The sequence below is a fragment of the Protopterus annectens genome, chromosome 8.part0 (assembly GCF_019279795.1).
Source record: "Protopterus annectens isolate FY-2018-M chromosome 8.part0, PAN1.0, whole genome shotgun sequence".
NCBI lineage: Eukaryota > Metazoa > Chordata > Ceratodontiformes > Protopteridae > Protopterus > Protopterus annectens.
The window spans coordinates 1,521,742,690-1,521,764,456 of record NC_056741.1 but is presented as its reverse complement, the minus strand read 5'-3'; the positions used below and the strand labels follow the sequence as shown (position 1 = coordinate 1,521,764,456).

Here is a 21,767-nt window from a genome sequence, read left to right as displayed (position 1 = left end):
TATTTAGACTACAAAACCCTTAAAAAACTCTGATAGATCTGCATATTTCTTCAGAATCTCATCTGGATTCTTCACAGCCCATTCTATATTCATTGTCTTATGATTCTGAACTTGTAGCAGAGTTGTTAGCTGGTGCCAGAAGGTTCCTAGAGCAGCAAGGAAGTGGCCGAAGGAAAGCAGGAGTATGGAGGAGGAGAGAAAAGCTATGGAGAGTTTGAAGGGGAATAGGAAAATTTGGAGAAAAACTTGTTTGAAATGAAACGTCAGAGTGTAAATAAAGATTCCTGTGTCATGGATGTTACAATTGAGAAGCATTTAGCTGTCTTAATAGAGAAGGAGGAAAGAGAATCTGTTGAAGTGGTACAGATGACAGATGTGGCATCAGGAGGGCTTTCAGATGATGTTCTGTTAAAAATAACCAAGCAGGATGATTCAGATGACAGTTCTGCTGTTTCCTGGGGTGATATGGTAGTTATTTTTTTTTCGGTTGTGCTGAGGATGGTGATATGGAAAAGGAACCAGGTGATGTGGCAGCTCAAGATGCAGCAGTAAACATTTTTGCAGCAGTAACATAAAGAAATAGAGGAAATCAGCAACAAGCTGAGACGCTGTCTGGTTTTGTATTAGCAGTTAATGCAGTAACTAAAACATATGCAGCAGTGACAGCAGACAAGAAAGGAAAGCAACAACAAATGGCTAGTAAAACTGCTTTAAAAAAGGAGAACAATAACTGTAAGAATAATCACAAAAATGACACTATAATACACAGATATTATATATGGGACAATTTGGTAATTGTTCTGGGTATTAATGCTCAAGAAATTTAGTCTATTACACACTAAGAGGCTGTGACGTTTTGTGACTCAACATTTGAAACTGAGGGACTCGTTGAAGTATCTGTAACTGTGTAACAAAAATATGGGCATTTATCCGTGGAACAGTTATTTTATTCTGATAGTAACTTAAATGAAAAAAAATGTTATTTAGCAGTTTAGAGTTGATGAACTGGAAAATGTATGGCATGTTTGTGTGAAACTGTGAAAGTTAGAGATGAGAAAAACTTATAGAATGGAGGGTGGATGTTGGAAGGTGTTTTGAAATGTGAAAAATGTAGTGAAACACTTGTGTTGTTTTTGTGCTGGTTATAGAGGGACATTAAAATATGCTGGCCAGCCTAAATCACATTTCTTCTGTGGAGATTTCTCTCTTTGTGGGGAGTAAGACATACAACAAGAAGGTCTGTCCCTGAATGGAGGTTGTTTAAAATAAAAGGGACACTTTTGGATGGATTGTCAAGAGCAGAGAAAATAATGACATAGAAGCAGAGAAGGAAGAAAACATACACAAAGAAGTCTAACAAGAGGCTGGGGGAGAGAGTGAACATGTGAAGAAGAAACTGTAGAAGAAGAAGAAAAAAAAATACGGAGGGAAAATGACAGTGCCTGCAGGAAGAGGGCTCAGGAGAAGGGATCGATATTATTAATTTTTTGAAGTTCTAGCCAATGAAAAATCTGATTCTGAGGATTAAGGATTATTTGTACATAAATCCAGGAAAATATTCACTTGCAGAAATAATAAAAATAATAATGATAAAAAATGAAAATGTAAAAATGTAAAAATATTTCCCCAAAACATAAAATAAATTTAAAGCAACACTTTTCTACTACATTCAGTAAATGTGAACAATATTGTTAATGTTGTAAGATGAATATAGATACTGTAATGGTGTGCTAAATGTGATATGTATATTATTCTGTTAGAGGATATAAGATTCCTTACAAATGAAGAAAGATAGCAAACAGAAAAATTGTGGAGTGGAAAGATAATATGGGACGTAGAAAGAGAACATTGTTCTTGAGTTGTTTAATAAACTGAAAATTTTAGATGTAATGTTGGTAAGGATGGGAAGATTAATTGTGGATATAAGGTAGAGGGAACATATTTATAGAATTAAGAGAGTTTGCTGACTTCAATAATGGACATGTGTTTTCATGGCCCAAGGATTACCCCCCCCCCACTTCATCTAACAAAGGAAATTAAGTTAATATTCATACTATTGACATTGGGAGCCCGGATAGCTCAGTTGGTAGAGCATCAGACTTTTAATATGAGGTTCCAGGGCTCAAGTCCCTGTTTGGGCACATGCTTCTTTTATGAACCTATAATATGTTGGAGGGATAGATTCCTGTCCCAGAGACTTCCCATACTCTAGAACAAACTACCTGTCTATACCAAACAAAGCTCCTCATTAGCACTCTTCAAGAAAAATCTTGATGATTGGATGGGAGATAGGAAATTTGCCCCGGAGATCACTTCTGTGGCTCTGCTCAACAGGGGCACTGGAAATAATTTTCTTGGGTGGCGAAAGCCAAGGTACCTTTTTGGCTAGGCTTATATAGGCCCTAGGGCCAGTAGCCTAGTACCTACCTATGAAACTGTGGCTGTTTCCAACACTGTATCTAGTAATGCACCAGTCATGGATGTACCTTCACTATCTATGATGTCTGTTGCATCCAATGCTCCTACTACACCTGTTGTTCATCCGAAGTGTAATGTGACTACAGGACAGAAGCAGGATTTTCCAAGCTTACTGTTACCAATACAGGATGTTGGTTCAGTGGAGAGAGGTCACTCCCACAGCAGAGGGTATAAGAGAATAGGAAATCATCTAGATGGCCCCCCAGTACCGACACTCAAGAAAATGTGGGGCAAGACATCAGGTCTTTGATTTTTAATATCTCACTGAAAGTTCTTAAGAAAGACAAAAAAATCTGTTTCACAGAAGGGGTTATCGATCATTCCTGCTAGTGAGTCCAGTTTGTGTGATGTTTCTTTTGATATTAGACTTTTTGCAAGGATTGTTACGCTACAGTTAATGCTTATAGTTAATAGTCCAGTGAGTACTAAACCTAGTACTTTTTGCCCTGTTTTATGCCCCACTCTTGAATTGTTTTGTAATATGTGTGAACGGGACCTGACTACTTTAACTGTATGAACTCTAGTGATATGAGGAAGAAGAATATTTTTAATTTAGTGGTTGGTGAGCTAACAGGGCCCTCCGTGAAGACACTACTATGTTAATTAAGCCAGCAGATAAAAGAGGAGCACTAGTTTTGATGGATCTTGAATTTTATAATAACAGTATTTTAGAGATGTTATGTGATATACATGTTTATGAAACTATCTCTGATTTTGATGTTAACAATATGTGTGTGCAGTGATGTCCAATCTGTTTTATATGATTGCTTAGCCATGCTATTACACCAGACCTGTATAAGTATTGTATGGTTGATTCACCTTTAGTTCCCACCTTCCAAGGGTTACTGAAGATTCATAAAGACATGATCCATCCACCGTTCATAACAATAGTATCTGGTTATGGATGGATGACTGAACCTTTGTCCATATATGTAGAAAAACATCTCAGAGCAGTACTTAATGGGGTAGGCATGATTCTACAGATTTTATCAGATAGTTTTTGACACAGTTATATGAGTATATAGAGGATGCTCCTTTACATAATAATACTCACGCTTGTTTGTTACCATGGATGTATGTTTGTTATTTATGGTTATTTCTAATTTGATAGGAATAGGGTATATTAGGGAGTTTTTGTCCACCCAAAGTGAATATAGTACAAGCTTGATAGACCTGATTTGCTTGTTTATTGAGCTCATTTTGGAAAGTAATGCTTTTCCTTTTTTAGTTAGTTACTTTTAACAGAAATCTGGGATAGTGATGGGGATCCCATGTGCCAATACTTATACTAACAGCATAATGGCACAGTGAGAGTCATGGGTCTATATTAGAAGCCCAAAGAGCCAGTTGAATGAATTGGAAAAGAACGACACATTGCAAGAACTATGGAAATGGCGAATGTCCAAAACCGCGAAATTCAAAATGTCAAAATGTCATGGTTGGCCCATCTGCAGTATAGCTCTGTAAAGTAAGTGTGCGATAGTTACGGATCTTAGGGTTAGGGTGCGGGTTAAGGTAAGTGCATAGATAGGTAATGTATGTAAGGTTTAGTGTAGGGTTAGCAGTAGGGTTTTGTTAAGTATATGTGTCTGGATTATTTGTTTGGTTTGGGTATATCTCCGTAGGATAAGTGTGCGATAGTTACGGACCTTAGGGTTACGGTGCAGGCTAAGGTAAGTGCATAGATAGTAATGTATGTAAGGTTTAGTGTAGAAGAGTTTGGTTAGTGTATTTATGTGGCTTATTTATTATGTTTGGGTAGGTAGTATGTAGCGCACGGTGGTGTTGGCCGACTATGATGATTCGAGATTTAAAATTTCGCGGTTTAGGGGGTTCGGCGTATTTGCTGTTGCTGTTGTGGTATTCGCTCAAATGGCTTTTCGGTTTCATAATATAGACCCAGAATCATTACATGTGTTCCATGGAAATAAGTTTACCTCATTTTTCAGGTTCTATTGTAGGTTTGTTAATGACATCTTTATCCTGCGGGTAGGCAATCGTAATGAGTTAGACCAGTTTGTTTTATATTTACGTCAGACTTTAACCTTTTTCAAGTTTGCAGTGAATGTTTCAGATTCTGTGACTGAATTCCTGGATGTTAAACCAAAAAGACTCTTTGGATGGAGTCATTACTGGTAGACATAGAAATATTTGTCATCAAAATCATATCTTACATTGATAGAGCCTCCATCCACCATATATATATATATATATATATATATATATATATATATATATATATATATATATATATATATATATATATATATATATATAGTTAGAGGCCAAGCCTTAAGACTTTCCAGGCTTAACAACAAGGATGATAGGTTTAGTGATGAAATTAACACTATCTGCCATGAGTTAATAGAGAGAGGATATTCTGCTCATGAGATAGATAAGGGTATGTTGGATCTATATGCTCTTCAGGCAGGTGGGAGTAGACCATATTTTTCTGACAATGTTTCTTGGGAAGGCATAGTCACCCTACAAAGGTTTCAGGATGATATTAAGTTGAGGGGTATGCCTGTTTCCCTAACATATTCAAGCAGCATTGGTGCTACTGGTGATATTATTAAGAAGAATTATTAAGCCAAAAACACAGCATCCATGGCACCAGACAACATTCCAGGCTGCATTTTACATGAACTTCAGAACAAACTGGCTCCCCACTTAAGCACCATGTTCAATAATAGCCTCACATCAGGCTTTGTGCCCATTGAATGGCGCACAACAACAGTTATCCCACTCCACAAAGGGGGAGCCACCACTGATCCTGGGAACTATTGACCTATTAGCCTGACAAGCCTGGTCTGCAAGGCCATGGAATGTATCATCATGGAACTCATAAACAAAGACATTGGTAACCTCCAAACTCTGGATCCCACCCAGTTTGGGTTTGTGAAAGACAGATCATGCCTCCTGAACCTGATCGACTTCTTTGAGGCAGTCACCATAGCCGTAGATGAGGGTAAGGTGATTCACACAGCCTATCTTGACCTCGCCAAGGCTTTTGACACCATCCTACATTCTGGAATTATAGCTAAGCTCACTAAACTAGGTATAAATCCTTACATCACAAGATGGGTTGCCAACTGGCTCACTGTCAGAACCCACACTGTAAAAGGTTGCAGACTCCAAATCTAACCTCAAAGCAGTGACAAGTGGAGTACCACAGGGTTCCATCCTGGGACCTCTCCTGTTTGGTATCTACTTCTCTGAAGTACAGGCTAACACAGAAGGCCTCTGGCTAATGAAGTCTGCAGATGACTGCAAACTAGGAGCCATAGTCAAGTCCCCAAATAATGTGGACATCCTACAGAAGGGCCTCGCTGAGACAGATGCCTGGTGTCAGAGCCATGGCCTCAAGCTCAATTCCAAAAAGTGCAGTGTCACCCCTTTGATAAAAACTCTGTACCTATGAACAACCACATAGGCAGCAATCTAAACACCGAATGCGTGATAAGAGACCTTGGGACCCAGGTGGACAGTAGTCTCTCCTTTGATAGTCACATCGCCACAATTGTCAGGAAGTCCTTTTACGTGGCACACCTCATCATAAAAGTATTCTCATCAAGGAAAAAAGAGGTCATTGTTCCCCTCTACTCTACACTCATTAGACCCATTATAGAGAACAACGCCCATTTTGGAATGTACCTCACAAGACATCTGCAGCAGCTGGAAAGGCAACAGAAGTACCTCACAAAGAGGACTACTGGCCTCAAACAAATGCCCTACACTGATCGCCTCAAAAAACTCTAGCTTTACTCCATAGCATATTACCTACTCTGAGGTGATCTCTGCCTAACATATAAAGCTATGTCAAACCCAGAGCTGTTGGACGTGCTACACCTAAAGAAATCCCAATCCCTCCGAGCTACATGCTCTAGGGACCTAAACCTTGTCACCACAATAAACAGGACATGCTGGAGGGATAGATTCCTGTCCCAGAGACTTCCCACACTCTGGAACAGGCTACCCATCTATGTCAAGCAAAGTTCTTCATTAGCACTCTTCAAGACAAATCTTGATGAGTGGATGGGAAATAAGAAATACACCCCGGAGATTACTTCTGTGTCTCTGCTTGACATTGGTACAGGAAAATAACTTTCTTGGGTGGCATAAAACAGGAAACCTTGTTGGCTAGGCTTATGTAGGCCCTTGGGCCGATAGCCTAGTACCTACCTATGAACCTATGAACCAAAGAAATGGGGCATTCTTACTTCTGGCCCTCAGATTAGCAGCTTGTTAGGTATTCATCCAACCTTCAGATTAAAGAATAAAAAGTGTCAAATAAATAAATAATAAACAAAAATAAATGAAAAAATCCTTCAAACACTTGCTAGGTCACAAGAATGGCAAAGAAGAACCGTTTTATCCCATAAGCACATTTCCATGTGGTGAATGCAATTTTTGCGATCTCATAGATAGTGATAGCTACTATATACATCTTTGTGCCAACTAGAAATATTTCTTCAAGATAGAAGCTAATTGCCTAACTAGACATCTTGTATATTTAGCACAATGTATACTTTGTAAGAAATGTTATGTTGGTAAGACAGATAGCTGTCTGATGAAAAGAATGAGAGAGCATGCTAGAGATATAAGACAAGGAATATTAAGAATTCCCCAGCAAAACATGCTCTTGGGATGGGTCTAGATCATCAGTTGAAGTTCAAAGTGGTGGAGCTTATTAAACTAAATGATAGGTTAGGTAATTTAGTATCACTACTGAGAGTAGGGAATTATATTGGATTATACAATGACCCCCAATTAATATTCAAAAACGTGCACGCTGATTGGTCAGCATGCATGTTGTAAATCTGAGTTATAGTAATGGAAAAAGGTCCGGTCGCCCAGACTTTTTCCATTACTATAACTCTTACAGCAACACTGTCTCTCTATGTTAAACCCATTTAACATAGCGAAACAGTTTGTAAAAAGCAACAGAGATCTTGCTTTCTCCATTGCTTTTGCCCACAGCTCTGATGTACTGCGTAGGCATACACATGCGCAGTACATCAGAACTGCCACAAAATTCCAGACAGCTTCGAAAGGGCAGCAAGGAGGCATTATACAATGCCATTATTTAAGAAAAGTAATTATTTTTTTCTTAAATAATGTCATTGTATAATAGCAATAACCCACTTCTGGGTGTGGGTAATGCTGTATTTACCCACAGTTGGCTTTGTTTGGCCACTTGGGCTTCACCCTCATGACCAAACCACGCCAACCATGGGTAAATCCAGTATTACCCACACCCAGGCGTGAATTATTGCTATATTATACACCTACATTCCTGATAAGGAAGGTGAGCAAAATGGTAAGGTCTCTTTAAGACCAGATTAAAACAGAAAGGGTTGTACAGGCACTAATAATACAATACTGCATGTGAATCTTTACTTATGTTTTGATTGGTTATTTTGTATGTGGTATTGATGTATATGATGGAGAGTTCTTAGTACTGTTTTTATGGTGTGAAGAAGTAGAATTTCTGTGAAAGCGCTTACCGTTTTATCAATAAAAGGTTCTGCCGATACAGCACTGCTTGGTTTTCTTCCTTATATGTTTATAGAATTATTGGATTATAATCACATATAACTAGCAAGGAAAGAGAGAACCTGTTTCATCAAATATTATAAACTTTGAATTGCAGGGAAAATTTAAAAAGAAATGGAAATATGTAAAAACAATATCGGACGTGTTAAAATGTGGCCAGGTAGCTGTGTGGAACAAAAGAAAATGTGCTTATAGAAGGGGGCACTTGCATATGAAACTGATTATTCTTAATTATCAGAAGAATTAGGGTATCAGGTGGTGATACAGTTATGACAATTTGTTTCAGACCATTTAGCAATATGGATGAAGGTGATGGAAGAACGAGAATATATTAAACAGGGAAGGGGTTAAAATGAATAAATGAGAAATGATGGGATGGAATTGGAGAGTTAGAAGTATTGCAGTCATTTAAGGATCATAAAACCATGAATGACTTCGATAAAAGCTGGCTTGAATGGCATCTTGAATTTAAAAAAGAATTATAAAAAGTGATTTTTTAATGGCAGAACGATGTAAGAAATGAAGAAAAAGTGAAGTATGAGAAATGTATAGAAATGTATCAGATAATTTAGAAAATAATATGAGAATATTATGATATGGAAAAACAAATATATAAAAAAACTGAGAAAAAAATTAAGGCATTACTGCATTGGCAGAGATATTTGCAAGGGATAAGGGAAGGAGATACTTGCATATCTGGGTAAAATAGTAAAGGATGATATTTGTATGATGAGGGAAATGAAAAATGCAAAAGTAGAGGTAAAAAGAATACAAGAGCAAATTATGAGTATTGTAGTACAACATGGATAAGAGTAAAAAAGAAGGAAAATAAGAGAGAATGTAAAGTAAAAAAATGAAAATAAGTCTAGAATGAGTTAAGAAAGATTTAAAAAAATACATCATTAATGAACTGAGTGAAGTACCTAGGAAAGTAAATGTTGATTCAGTATCAGGCTCAGATGGCATAGGGTATGGCATGTACAAGAAATTAATGGTTTGGAAAAGTAAGTATTTTTGAAATGTACTGAATGAATGGCTGAAGGAAGGATTTGTTTATGAAGAGTTATGTAGTTGGATAATAGCACTATTATGGAAGAAAGATGAGAGGAATTAAATAAAATTTGGAGATCTGTCACATTAAATAACACAGATTATATTTTTTTATGAGAATATTAGAGACGAGAAAGAAAGAGTGACAGATATTATGGAATAAACTATATATGGTATAAAAGGGAATGGATGTCAAGAATTGTTATTGGTTGAGAGAATTTGTGGATGATGATCATCATCTTCTTTTGGCTGTTCCCATTAGGGGTCGCCACAGTGGATCATCTGTTTCCATTTCTTCCTGTCCTCTGCATCTTGCTCTGTCACACCAACCACCTGCATGCCCTCTCTCACCACATCCATAAACCTTATCTTAGGCCTTCCTCTTTTGCTGTTTCCTGGTAGCTTCATCCTTAGCATCTTTTTCCCAATATACTCAGCATCCCTCCTCAGCACATGTCCAAACCAACATAATCTTGCCTCTCTGGCTTTGTTTCCAAACCTTCCAACCTGAGCTGACCCTCTAATATACTTAATCCTGTCCACCCTCGTCACACCCAATGCAAATCTTAACATCTTTAACTCTGATACATCCAGCTCTAACTCCTGCCTTTTTGTCAATGCCACTGTCTCCAACCCATATAACATAACTGGTTTCACTACCCTCTTGTAGACCTTCCCTTTCACTCTAACTGGTACTCATCTGTCACAAATCACTCCTGACACTCTTCTCCACCCACTCCATCCTGCCTGTACTTTCTTCTTCACCTCTCTTCCACACTCACCATTACTCTGAACTGTTGATCCCAAGAATTTAAACTTGTCCACCTTCGCCATCTCTACTCCTTGCATCCCCACCATTCCTCTATTCTCTCGCTCATTCACACACACATATTCTGTCTTAATTCTGCTGACCTTCATTCCTCTTCTCTCTAGAGCATATCTCCATTTCTCCAGGGTCTCCTCCACCTGTTCCCTACTCTCACTACAGATCACAATGTCATCTGCAAACATCACAGTCCATGGGGACTCCTGTCTGATCTCGCCTGTCAACCTGTCCATCACCATTGCAAATAAGAAAGGGCTCAGAGCTGATCCTTGATGTAACCCTACCTCCACTTTAAATGCATCCATCACTCCCACTGCAGACCTCACCGCTGTTACCCTACCCTCGTATATATCCTGTACCACTCTTATATACTTGTCTGACACTCCTGACTTCCTCATACAATACCACAACTCCTCTCTAGCCACCCTGTCAAATGCTTTCTTTAAGTCTACAAAACACAATGCAACTCCTTCTGACCTTCTCTGTACTTCTCCATCAACACTCTCAGAGAAAGCATCGCATCTGTAGTGCTCTTTCCCGGCATAAAAACATACTGCTGATCACTAATCATCACGTCCCTTCTTAACCTACCTTCCACTACTCTTTCCCATAACTTCATGCTGTGACTGATCAATTTTATCCCTCTGTAGTTACTACAGCTCTGCATATCACCCTTATTCTTAAAAATTGGTACCAAAACACTTTTTCTCCATTCCTCAGGCATCCTCTCACTTTCCAAGATTTCATTAAATAATCTGGTCAAAAACTCCACTGCCATTTCACCTAAACACCTCCATGCTTCCACAGGTATGTCATCTGGACCAACAGCCTTTCCATTCTTCATCCTCTTCATAGCTATCCTTACTTCCTCCTTGCTAATCCATTGTACTTCATGATTCACTATCCCTACATCATCCAACCTTCTCTCCCTCTCATTCTCTTCATTCATCATCCTCTCAAAGTACTCTTTCCATCTCCTCAACACACACTCCTCGCTTGTGAGCATGTTTCTCTCATTATCCTTTACCACCTTTACCTGCTTCACATCTTTCTTAGCTCTGACCCTCTGTCTAGCCAATCGGTACAGGTCCTTTTCACCCTCCTTAGTGTCCAACCTTTCATACAACTCTTCATATGCCTTATCCTTAGCCTTCACCACCTCTCTCTTTGCCATGCTCCTCATCTCTTTATACTCCTGTCTACTTTCTTCATCTCTCTGACAATCTCACTTCTTCTTTGCCAACCTCTTTCTCTGTATACTCTCCTGTACTTCCTTATTCCACCACCATGTCTCCTTGTCATCCTTCCTCTGTCCAGATGTGATACCAAGCACCTTTCTAGCCATCTCCCTTACTAGCTCTGCTGTAGTTACCCAGCTATTTGGTAACTCTTCACTGCCACCCAGTGCCTGTCTTAACTCATCCCTGAACTCCACCTCACAATTACCCTTTTTCAATTTCCACCATTTGATCCTTGGCGCTGCCCTCACACTCCTCCTCCTCTTCTTGATCACCAACATCATCCTACAAACCACCATCCTATGCTGCCTGTCTACACTTTCCCCAGTCACCACTCTACAGTCTCTAATCTCCTTCAAACTGGCCCTCCTACATAACATATAATCCACCTGTGTGCATCTTCCTCCACTCTTGTATATCACCCTATACTCCTCCCTCTTGTTAAAATATGTATTCACCACAGCCATGTCCATCCTTTTCGCAAAATCCACTACCATCTGACCTTCTGCATTCCTTTGTTTAACACCATACCTACCCATCACTTCCTCATCCCCTCTGTTCTCTTCACCAGTATGCCCATTGAAATCTACCCCAATCACCACTCTCTCACCCTTGCGTACAGCCATCACCTCTTCATTCAACTCACTCCAAAATTTTTCTTTCTCATCCATCGCACACCCAACTTGTGGAGCATATGCACTAACAACAGTCATCATCACACCATCAATTTCTAGCTTCATAAACATCACTCTATCCGACACTCTTTTCGCCACCAAAACATTCTTAGCATACTGTTCCTTCAGGATAACTCCGACGCCATTTCTCCTCCCATCCACATCATGATAAAACAATTTGAACCCACCTCCAATGCACCTAGCCTTACTCCCCTTCCATCTGGTCTCTTGCACACACAATATACCAACCTTCCTTCTGTCCATCATATCAGCTAGCTCTCTCCCTATACCAGTCATACTGACAACATTCAAAGTTCTGATCCTCACTATCACAGACCTAGTCTTTCTCCTCTCTTCCTGTCTTCAGCCATGCCTTCCGCCTCTTCTCCTCCTTCGGCCAATACATAAAAGGGAAAATGTAAAACTTATAGAAGATGATATTAGCAATGCATTTGATACATACAGCAGGTCATGATGCTTTGTGGGATGTTATGAAGAATTATGGAATTAGCAACAGAATTACTAAAGTGTCCAAGTCAGCATATCAAAATAATAGAGTGAGAGTATTAGTGAATGGGTAGCTGAGTAAAGAAATATACATTAACTTGCTATAAGGCAAGGATATCTCATGAGTGGAATATTGTTTGCATCGGTCATGAATGTTATAGTGAATGACTTAGCTTATAAAAGGCAAGATACTGGAAACGTTATGCAAAAGGAGGTAGTTATTCCAGTAGTTTTGACATATGCAGACAATACAGCTGTAGTTGCTAAGAACAAAATATCGATGAGTGAAGTGTTGGTTTGTCTGAATGGATATTTAAAGGAAATAGAAATAAACCTGAACAAAGATAAAAGTAAATGTTTAAGTGAAGTAATAAAATTAGGGATGTGCATTTTTCAATGAATGAAGTGTCTTTGTTAGGAATAAAATTTGTGAAAATTTATATAGTTTTGATGCAATGGGAGAGTTTGAGAAAGGAAATGAAAGAATTGTGTCTTATGTGAAGAATGTATTGATTAGCATTCAGGAAAAAAAAAAGTTTTACCTGGTAAATTCAGTATGAATTTGAAAAATAGCATATATGTAAAATATTTATATGATCCCAAAAATATACGAAAGAGAAATTGTGCAATTGGTGTTTTCTTTCACATGGGGTTCAAGAATAGACCCAGCTGAAAGTAGTGCATTGTATATGATAGAAGATGGGCTTACTAAATCAAGTTGTTTATTCAGCATCATTATTCTTTTATAGAGTATTAGAGTGAGTAAAAGAAGAGAATTTAAAAGTGAGAATGTTTAAATAAAAGTACAGAAATTTCTAGGAGATGATGAAAATAAGAAAAAGATAAGAATATGTAAATTACATCATTACAAATTATCAAGAAAAAACACTAACATGGAAATTATAAAAAATGTGATGATATAAAAAAAAAGATACAAGGATGTGATATGATACAACAATATTATTATGTATACCCATGGGAAAATTTACCACAAGAAGTGAATCGAAATCATTAAAGTAAGGAAAATGTAGTGTACAAAGTACTATACTGTCAGGATTTCCTACAGAGACTGGTAATAAATAAGTTACCAGTAAGGGAGTGTGTTTATTTTGTGTGGAGGAAAAGAAAACAAAGCATGTTTTTTGAAATGTTAAAAAGGGGTGAAATGCCTGTAAAAAATGCGTGAACAATTTTTTTGGGGAATATTAATGAGATAAACAATATAGATATGAATATGATTATGTATGTATATTAGAAGAATAAGAAAAAAGAATATGTGAGAAGAGTAGAACAGAATTATATTATGTAATATGGGTTATTTGGAATGAAAGACTGAATGAAATGTTGTTTAATGGGAAATGGATTTTGACAGATAAATTGTGTAAAATCAGATTATGGTTGTGGAAGAATAACTGGTGATCAGTTACGGAAGAATAATGATGAGGATGTTATAAGAAAATGACAAATAGTAAAAAACCATGAAATGTGTATTATATATATATATATGTGTGTGTGTGTGTGTGTGTGTGTGTGTGTGTGTGTGTGTGTGTGTGTGTGTGTATATATAAATGTATATAAATATATATAAATATATATATATATATATATATATATATATATATATACACACACTGTATGTGCCTGTAAATATGCAGATTTTGTAAATATGTGAATGTGTAAATAATATATCTTATATTGTGTTAAATCATTTACATCCACCTGAGTTATCACCATCTCAAGCAGATGGGAAATTGGTTTAACATCTGACCTGATGGATGAGATATGCAGGAGTGCAGCATACCCCTTATGCTGCACTGCAGTGTCAGCAAGCCATCTTCCTATCATTGGCGGCTGGTGACTTCAAGTTAAAGGGGGGCTGCAGGAGACATCTGAATGGGTGGTGTCAATGAGAAGAGGTGTGACTAACTAGAAAGGGGTGGAGCTATGCTCAAAAACAGAACGACTAGAACTTTAATTAAATACACTGCCCTGGGTGCCAAACCCTCATTATGAGAGTCCAATCAAGACAAAATGAAGTGCAGAAGAAACAAATATTTCAATGGATTGGCTACATGACAGCTTACTTAATATCTAGATGGAAACAAAAAGGTTGTGAGGCATGAAAAAATAAATTACTTTTTAAATACATTACTGGAATACTAGTCAAAATCAAGTATAAAAAAACAAGCTTCTCCTTACACTGCATTTCTAATTATAACTTATATTCAGCTTTATAAAAGTACCAAGTAACATGCTGAAAGTAGAAATCTCTGTGATACCCCCACTTGTAAAAATGTTTCTTATCCAAAAAAGACCTGCTGCCTGACAACAACTATCTACTTGTTTCATGAGGAAAACATGATCAAAGTAAAACATGAACAGCAAACAAGAAACAAGCTCAAGATAAATTGCTTAAAGGTTTACTGCACAGGTTATGGAGCACACATGATAGACTGGCATTTTGTTAAGTTTAGGGGTAAAGCCTGCAAAGATGACTGCAAATCCCCACCAAATGTAATAAGCTTCTGAAAATACTGTAATCCTGTCCTTTATTACAAATACTTTTGTATGCATTTCAATACCTAAGGCTTGTACATTATCTAGTTATGTAAATATTCTCTGCATGGCAACAACAAAAAGGCTTTCAGTGTTGGTAATTATTTAACAGTATGCTTATTAAAGGTTACTTGCATCTTACAATCTCAGACAAGCTTACCCGATGGTCATTAAAGCATTACTACTTAAACACAAAGCAACAGGGCACTGCAATAACATGCATTTTTTGAATAATAAAAAGTATAAATCAACAGTATAAAAATATGACAGAAAACCAGAACATTCTGCCAAATCAAGGACAGATGAAAAGCCACTGTTGTACTTGTGTCTACCTTGGATGGGGTAATAATCTGTACACTTACACTGCATAACTGCTCCTTGCCTTGCTTGGACACATCCAGAGTCACTACATGGGGGAGTGGGGTGCAACAAGTATGTCACAATTTGAAATGTCTCTGGCTGATGGTGATGGCTCTGACACTCATACCTCTCAACCTCAGAGCAAGAAATCTGGACAAAGCCATACATAGAAGTGAGACACAGGCCCAAAAATAAGGACAATTTTAAATATTGCTCTTATAAACTTAGAAAGATAATAGAATAGTAGTAGGTCTTGCATTAGTGAAATTTCTGAAGGGTATGAAATCTGAAACTCATATGTCTGCCATTATTTTCTAACTTCAGTCTTTATAACGATTTGCCACTAATTTGTAGGAAAACCACAATTTTATGAAAAACAGACCAAAAATGTGATGCAAAAATATAAAATCGCCACACAATACAGCTGGGAACCTGTCAAAGAAGGGACACCTTTTTAATATTATTACTGTTAACTTGAGCAGCTGACAAAATAAGAGCATCTACGTGCATTTCTGAAATAAAAGTAATATATGACTCTGATCATTACATTAATTTATAATTGTAAACCCTCCACGTTTTCTTCCAAAATTGCCATTTTGCGGAGGGGTTATTAGGGGGAGAACAACATTTTGAGCCAAAATTGGGGAAAGTTGAGAGAGGTTTGGAAATTCCTAATTCTATAAAGTGATTTATTTGCACTTACCTCTCAACCTCTTAATGCACGAAATCTGGACAAGACCAAATAAATATATTGGGGGAACATACAAACAATACTAAAAATTGCTCTTGTATAAAGTTAAGACAGTTGATAGAATAACATGTCTTTCTTTAGCATGCATTTTTCTGAAGGTTATAATGTCTGAAACTCACTGTCTGTCATTATTTAGTAACCTCATTCCTAAATGATTTGCCAGAAAAAACACACATTTTATGAGGAGCAAACCAAAAATAAGAAGCAAAAATATATTCATTCTGCAAAAATCTGGACAGTTGAGAGGTATAGTTCAGCTGGGGCTGACTTTGAGTTTGCTGCCCTTCCCCTCACAAAATCATAGTTGAATGGAGCCTCCCCCTGCAGCCATTCCAATGTCCCATTCCTTGGTAATTTCACCCCATTTACCATAAACACTGTAATGTGCGTACTGCTTTACTTCTACGATGATTTGGATTTCATTTGAAATTTTTGTTTTTCATTTTACAGCACAAACCCTAATAGATATTTGCTAAACAAAGCAATGCAGTCTCACAATGAAAATAGACTTAGCATTAAAACTTCTCTGCCCTTGAAACTCACATTCATTGAAACAGCATTGAAACCCACATTCAAAGAAAATACATTTTGCCAGTGGAAGATAAAGATTAACTTTGGGCTGTTTTCAAATCATAGGCCCCTTGAACACAAAACATACACATGCTCTTTGATACACATTCCTGATTGTATTAAATTATATTCCTTGTATAATACAGTACAGTTGTTAGAGGACATTTTAAATGTATTGTTTTGAACATTTTTCCAGTAAACAATGAAACAGAAATGCATGCACCAATAATGATAAAACTGCCCAGTTCAGAACATTTCCATCATAAAAGTCTACTCAAACTTACATTTCCATCATAAAAGTCTATTCAAACTTCTACAGTCCACCAGTATCAGTAAATATGCACAATCTCTGAAGAAGTAAAAGTCATCTAAATTCCACATTAAAGAAATCTGTAACTAATGAAGAGGTTGCTGCTAGCAAACAACTTTATATGTCATTGTTTCATCTACAAATAAAGTGGTTGTTGCCCTTGAGGAATAAATTGCCCGTGTTACATTAAAAAAATGATAAGCTAGTAATATTGCAGTAGGGAATGGATGGCAAACTGATAACAGGTTTATAGTTATTAAGTATCTCTGCTAAAAAGGACTGAAGCATCCACCCCATTTACAACACAGTATAGTATCAACAATGCATCTATCTACTGTGGAAGTAGAACCCACAGCCTTCTGCATCAAAAGCAAGTACACTACCTGTTGTGCTATTAACAATGCAAGTCAACTCACCATAAGCAGTACTAAACTTTTGTTCCCCTGCAGCTCTCAGCTCCTTTAAAATCTACTCGACACTCCATTGTACCTCTGAACTTTGCAGCAAAAGAAATCTGGAAAAAGTCAAAATTTATTGGGAGGGGGATAAAAACCCAAAAGCCAGGGACACATTTTAAACATTGTTGAATAATGTTGGAAAGTTGTTACAATAAAATGCTGTGTTACCACCAAACATTTTATTGCCAAGCCTTGAACCCAGGGGAACCCTGTGAAAAACAGTAAGAGCAACATACCACTATGCCAACTCAGCTGTTTTATGAAAGAGAGGAAGACTGAAACTTAATGACTACTATTTAGTGAATTCAGTTCTCACCATAGCTGTCAACCTCTTAGCAGAAAACACCTGAACAAAGCCTATAATGGGGGAATACAGCCCCCAAACATATTCAGTGAATTTAGTTCTCACCATACCTCTCTACCTCTTAGCAAAAAACAAATGGACAAAGCTAGTAATGGGGGAATACAGCCTCCAGACATATTCAGTTCTCACCATAGCTCTCAACCTTAGCACAAAAAACCTGGACGAAGCCAATAATGGGGAATACAGTCCCAAAAATTAGGACAAATTTCAAATATCCATGTTATAAACTTAGAAAATTGCTAGAATAAAAGGGTATGAAGAATATGAAGTCTGAAATTCAAATGCCTGTTATTTTTATGTAACATTTGTTAACCAGGAAAGTCTGACTTGGAACAAAAGCCAGTTTTCAGCAGAGTGAAACACTGACATGCAGACTCCACACAGAAAGCACCCCAGCCAAGAATCAAACTGGAGAATCTATAGTTGTCAGGCAACAATGCTACCAGCACACCACTACACTACTGATGCTACCAGAAATAACAAACATACAGAAACCACAGATTTTATGAAGAACAGCACAAATATGATGCAAAAATCTGCACATTTTTTACAAATGGTGCTGGGTAGGGAATCCAGGCCCTTACTATCTGCACCCAAGGTACAGGGCTTAAGCCTGACTATTCTCTACCCACCACCATGTGTTCTCTCTAGCCAGCAGTATGTAGCAACTGGGGCATTACACACGCACACACTCTGTCCATAGCACCCTTCCTCCATAGCTAGCAGCAGATCAAAATCCATTCCTGTAGCAGCCCGTGCAAGCTGTTCTGATTTCTCTGCAGCAGCCTGTGCCAGTTGTTTCCCCGTGAGATGTCACAAGAGTAGGCTGGAGCCTGCAGGCAATGCAATGCAGTCTGGTATCCTTCCAGTCATCACCGCACAGACTTCTGGGCTGGCAGGGCAGAGATCCTTTTTTCCCTATCCAGACTATCTAACACAACAGTCCAGAGTTCTGAGTACCAAGGACTCCAAGCACGCATGTGTGAAATTCCACTCCAAGCACGCATGCATGAAGTTCTGGGACTTGCGATTTTTTTTCATTTTTCTTTCTACAGGTGGGGGGACTCTTTTTAATTTTTATTCTTTTTCTTTCTACAGGTGGGGGGGCTGCAGTCTTATAGCACGAACCGCCCCTGTTCCTAGTGTGCAAATAGAACCCATGGCCTTCTGCACTAAAGGTGAGTGTGCTACCTGTTGCTGGAGTCACTGTCATGTTTACCTTATGCCTGACACTGTGTGAAACATGCACTGAATTAACACAATGTGCTGCAGTGAAACATGCACCGAATTAACACAATGTATTGCACTTCAGAAATACTGTAAACTTTTCTTTTGTTTCTGAAACTTTAAGTTAATCCCAGCACTTGGTCACATTTCATACAAGTAATAACAAAATGATTGCTGTTTCCACAATGTTTAAATATTTCTTTAAATGTAGTTCAATGTGCCTTTTCATCCATGTAACCATGGGACATATATTGGGAGAGGTTTCTGCCTCCTTATTTTTCATAAGGTGCTATCAGTTGACATACAGATGCTTGCAGCTTTGACTTCATTTTTACTAATTTAACAGATTTAGACTATAGGCTGGCTTTTTAAAAGTTATCACAAAGTGTACATTTAGTGTATCCTTTCTGAGTGAATAGACAGCACAAACATTAGCAAGGTAGGGTAGGGCTGTTTTTGTATTCAGAAAGTGTACACAAGGTTTACTCATACTGTACACTTTATGGTGACCTTTATGAATCTGGTCTTATGTCTCACAAACCTTATTTTGCATAGTTTCAATACCTCAGTCATGCTTTTAAGCTATGTATTGATGTATTCAATCTCTATGTACAGAAAGGTGGCCTTTTCTAGCATCACATCTGCTTCCTTAACAGTCTGCCACTTAGGTGATCATATATCAGCATTAACTGAACACCTTGATTTATACTTAAAAGTAAATGTCTCACATAAATAGTATGCTTCTTTAGCTAACAGTATGTCTAAAATTTATTTTTTAATATAGAAATCTTATCTCTGTCTTCATCATTAAAAATAAAATGTAAAATGAAGAATCACTGTGCACTGTATTTTCCAAGGATTTTTCCACACTTTTACTCCCAATAAGATACAGCTCAAAATACTGACCCTGGGATTCAGATAAGTGTCTAGTGCAAATGCAGTATGCCTTCCATAGTTGTAATTCATAGCACAATGCGTTTTGAAGGTAATGATCGGCTAGGTGGAATTTTGTAGCACATACTATTGCTAATTACAAAACCTTTTCAGAAAAATGAGAGGATGGCTCCCTTTTGAAATGTCAGTACTCAAAATGCTGAGTGCCAATATTCTTGAGAAAAAAAAGACCAAAAACACAGGATAAGAGCAAATCTCAAAAATCAATTGGTCTTGTCATTTACCCCCCCACCCCCCACATCCATTAACTTATATATGCCCACTCCAAAAATCACCATACCTGAGGAAAAAAGGGAATATTATGAGAAATGTCATATCAAACTTAGTATATGTAAGTTTGTTATTTTGGCTATTCAGTCTTAGTATTTCAGGACTCGGTCTTGTGGGTCCTGACATTCAAATGGTTACCTGACAGGACTCATGAGGAAACAGAGATTCCCAACAATTGTAATTAGTAGTAATGTAAAGAAAACAGGTGAGACGGTAGCATGTACTACCATAAGTGCATGCACAAATCTATGGGAAAGCCTGCATACCACATTAAAGGGTCTTCAGTAATGTCTTCAGATCTATTAACTAGCCATTATAAATGGGGATGGGGTGTATAGGAAAGTGGGAAAACGGGAACAGTACCAGGGGAACATAAACAAGGGAAAAGGGACTGCAAGAATGAGAGTGGGGTGGGTGATGAAGGGAATGTATTATTTAACTTAAAGCATTCATTTTTAAAATAAAAAAATTATAATGGATGTAAAGGATAGACTAGAGATGGTAGGAGGGTGAAGTCTACAATCAGTGGCACATGAACAAACATAAAACAGAGATAAAGACTGACAAGAGAGGTGCTGAACCTATGTGGGGGTGGGACATATTGGAATTATAGGCATGCAGACAAAGGAAGGACAGTAATGATGGTTAGACAACAAACGGGGGGGGGGGGTGTAACACACCAGGATGGGGATATGGTGGCATGCCCTTCGGTATCAAACTGTCCATGCAGTATGTCCAGTAAGAGATCAGTCAGCACCCTGACCACATACCCCACTGAGTCCTATTTAAGGTGTTGAAGTCAGAAATACAGGCAGTGGTGTGAATCTGTAACCCATTCAAGGATCCTTTCCAGGTTACTGTTACAGGCTTACAGCTGCAGGTCAATCATGTCCCACACTACCAACTCTGCATAAATAACATACCGCATTCCTCTGGCATTTTTACCAGAAGGAACAGTGGTGTTTCCCTACTGTGAGTGACCCCAGTGGCTTTAGGAAAATCATACTGTCTGCCTCCCTGCTGCACCTAATGGGGACACAGACCTGAAGCAAGGTGGAGTACAGGAAGGGGTAGGCCGGGACTCATTATTTGCTGGTGACTTTCACTGTACCACTGGCTCAGCAGTGGCAGATGTTGCAGAAACTTACAACATAAATGGAGAGAAATAAAACAGCAATGAAAAAATAAAACTGTAAAAAGAAAAATAGATAAAAAACAGTGAGCTATCACCTACAACATCACAACATAAGTACATAATAGACAAGCATGCAGTGTTAAACAGTGGCATGGGAGAAGCTACATCCTTCAGTCACAACTCATAATATCATGGCCCACTGCTAGGATGCATAGGGAGACCAGCGATGACATACCTAGCATCACCTTTGATCCTGTGATGTAAGTCCTACATGTCAGTCTGTGAAGACAATTGCTACAAGTTTAATGATGTGGATTTCCTTCCTAACAAATATAACCTGAATAAAATGCTATACCTAGCATGTGTTGTGACAGCTGTCAATGCAAATGTCACTTAGTATGCTCTGGAAATGCATATCTATATAGTTTCATAGGTATATACTAGGCTATTGACCACCATGGCCTTTTTAAGCCTAGCCATGCA

At 37.9% G+C, this 21,767-nt stretch overlaps 1 non-coding gene across 1 annotated transcript; it reads left to right on the top strand.

Annotated features, from left to right (window-relative positions):
- The first annotated feature begins 2,068 nt into the window (after positions 1-2,068).
- Positions 2,069-2,141, top strand: TRNAK-UUU. Its single transcript has one exon. It is a non-coding gene; the product is annotated as a tRNA-Lys (tRNA).
- Positions 2,142-21,767: the final 19,626 nt, after the last annotated feature.